This window comes from Carassius carassius, chromosome 9 (assembly GCF_963082965.1).
Source record: "Carassius carassius chromosome 9, fCarCar2.1, whole genome shotgun sequence".
In the NCBI taxonomy this organism is placed as follows: Eukaryota; Metazoa; Chordata; class Actinopteri; order Cypriniformes; family Cyprinidae; genus Carassius; species Carassius carassius.
This window is the reverse complement of record NC_081763.1, coordinates 1,292,501-1,295,000: the sequence shown is the minus strand read 5'-3', so window position 1 is coordinate 1,295,000 and position 2,500 is coordinate 1,292,501. Positions and strand designations below refer to the sequence as shown.

At 40.4% G+C, this 2,500-nt stretch overlaps 4 non-coding genes across 4 annotated transcripts in view; all 4 read left to right on the top strand.

Moving 5' to 3' along the window:
* Positions 1 to 223: 223 nt before the first annotated feature.
* Positions 224 to 342, top strand: LOC132149847 (5S ribosomal RNA). The gene has a single exon (XR_009435108.1). It is a non-coding gene; the product is annotated as a 5S ribosomal RNA (ribosomal RNA).
* A 1,004-nt stretch (positions 343 to 1,346) lies between these two features.
* Positions 1,347 to 1,465, top strand: LOC132150348 (5S ribosomal RNA). The gene has a single exon (XR_009435583.1). It is a non-coding gene; the product is annotated as a 5S ribosomal RNA (ribosomal RNA).
* A 404-nt stretch (positions 1,466 to 1,869) lies between these two features.
* Positions 1,870 to 1,988, top strand: LOC132150739 (5S ribosomal RNA). The gene has a single exon (XR_009435921.1). It is a non-coding gene; the product is annotated as a 5S ribosomal RNA (ribosomal RNA).
* A 460-nt stretch (positions 1,989 to 2,448) lies between these two features.
* Positions 2,449 to 2,500, top strand: part of LOC132150738 (5S ribosomal RNA) — a 119-nt gene continuing 67 nt past the window's right edge. Inside the window, exon 1 of the ribosomal RNA XR_009435920.1 lies at positions 2,449 to 2,500. This exon is cut by the window's right edge and continues 67 nt beyond it. This is a non-coding gene — a ribosomal RNA (5S ribosomal RNA).

Below are 2,500 nucleotides of genomic sequence, written 5' to 3'. Positions count from 1 at the left end.
CTTGTAAAAAAACAAAAAAGAGTCAATGCCCGATCTCAGAATGTAAGCAGGTTTGGGCCAGGTTAGTACTTTTGGATTTTTTCAGTAATTATCTAATAGGCCTGGTTAGTACTTTTGGGAATACCAGGTGCTGTAAGCTTTTGGGTTTCCTTCCCTACTTATATAAAGCACTGGCGATTATAGTGGCTGATCTTTAAATAGCCCTCTCTTTGCAGCCTCCTTCGCTTACGGCCATACCAACCTGGCTGTGCCCGATCTCGTCTGATCTCAGAAGCTAAGCAGGTTTGGGCCTGGTTAGTACTTGGATGGGAGACCGCCTGGGAATACCAGGTGCTGTAAGCTTTTGGGTTTCCTTCCCTACTTATATAAAGCACTGGCGATTATAGTGGCTGATCTTTAAATAGCCCTCTCTTTGCAGCCTCCTTCACTCATGGCCATACCATCCTGGCTATGCCTGATCTCAACTGATCTCCAAATCTAAGCAGGTTTGGGCCAGGTTAGTACTTTTGGATTTTTTCAGTAATTATCTAATAGGCCTGGTTAGTACTTTTGGAAATTTTCACTAATTGTCCAATAATCTTGCAAAAAAAAAAAAAAAAGAGTTAATGCCCGATCTCTGAATGTAAGCAGGTTTGGGCCAGGTTAGTACTTTTGGAAATTTTCACTAATTGTCCAATAATCTTGCAAAAAAAAAAAAAAAAAAAAAAAAAGAGTCAATGCCCGATCTCAGAATGTAAGCAGGTTTGGGCCAGGTTAGTACTTTTTGATTTTTTCAGTAATTATCTAATAGGCCTGGTTAGTACTTTTGGAAATTTTCACTAATTGTCCAATAATCTTGCAAAAAAAAAAAAAGAGTCAATGCCCGATCTCAGAATGTAAGCAGGTTTGGGCCAGGTAAGTACTTTTGGATTTTTTCAGTAATTATCTAATAGGCCTGGTTAGTACTTTTGGAAATTTTCACTAATTGTCCAATAATCTTGCAAAAAAAAAAAAAAAAAAGAGTCAATGCCCGACCTCAGAATGTTAGCAGGTTTGGGCCAGGTTAGTACTTTTGGATTTTTTCAGTAAATATCTAATAGGCCTGGTTAGTACTTTTGGAAAAATTCACTAATTGTCTAATAATCTTGTAAAAAAACAAAAAAGAGTCAATGGCCGATCTCAGAATGTAAGCAGGTTTGGGCCAGGTTAGTACTTTTGGATTTTTTCAGTAATTATCTAATAGGCCTGGTTAGTACTTTTGGGAATACCAGGTGCTGTAAGCTTTTGGGTTTCCTTCCCTACTTATATAATGCACTGGCGATTATAGTGGCTGATCTTTAAATAGCCCACTCTTTGCAGCCTCCTTCGCTTATGGCCATACCAACCTGGCTATGCCTGATCTTGTCTGATCTCGGAAGCTAAGCAGGTTTGGGCCTGGTTAGTACTTGGATGGGAGACCGCCTGGGAATACCAGGTGCTGTAAGCTTTTGGGTTTCCTTCCCTACTTATATAAAGCACTGGCGATTATAGTGGCTGATCTTTAAATAGCCCTCTCTTTGCAGCCTCCTTCCCTTATGGCCATACCATCCTGGCTATGCCCGATCTCAACTGATCTCCAAATCTAAGCAGGTTTGGGCCAGGTTAGTACTTTTGGATTTTTTCAGTAATTATCTAATAGGCCTGGTTAGTACTTTTGGAAATTTTCACTAATTGTCCAATAATCTTGCAAAAAAAAAAAAAAAAAAAAAAAAAGAAACATCTAATAGGCCTGGATAGTACTTTTGGGAATACCAGGTGCTGTAAGCTTTTGGGTTTCCTTCCCTACTTATATAATGCACTGGCGATTATAGTGGCTGATCTTTAAATAGCCCTCTCTTTGCAGCCTCCTTCGCTTACGGCCATACCAACCTGGCTATGCCCGATCTCGTCTGATCTCGGAAGCTAAGCAGGTTTGGGCCTGGTTAGTACTTGGATGGGAGACCGCCTGGGAATACCAGGTGCTGTAAGCTTTTAGGTTTCCTTCCCTACTTATATAAAGCACTGGTGATTATAGTGGCTGATCTTTAAATAGCCCTCTCTTTGCAGCCTCCTTCGCTTATGGCCATACCATCCTGGCTATGCCTGATCTCAACTGATCTCCAAATCTAAGCAGGTTTGGGCCAGGTTAGTACTTTTGGATTTTTTCAGTAATTATCTAATAGGCCTGGTTAGTACTTTTGGAAATTTTCACTAATTGTCCAATAATCTTGCAAAAAAAAAAAAAAAAAGTCATTGCCCGATCTCAGAATGTAAGCAGGTTTGGGCCAGGTTAGTACTTTTGGATTTTTTCAGTAATTATCTAATGGGCCTGGTTAGTACTTTTGGGAATACCAGGTGCTGTAAGCTTTTGGGTTTCCTTCCCTACTTATATAATGCACTGGTGATTATAGTGGCTGATCTTTAAATAGCCCTCTCTTTGCAGCCTCCTTGGCTTACGGCCATACCAACCTGGCTATGCCCGATCTCGTCTGATCTCGGAAGC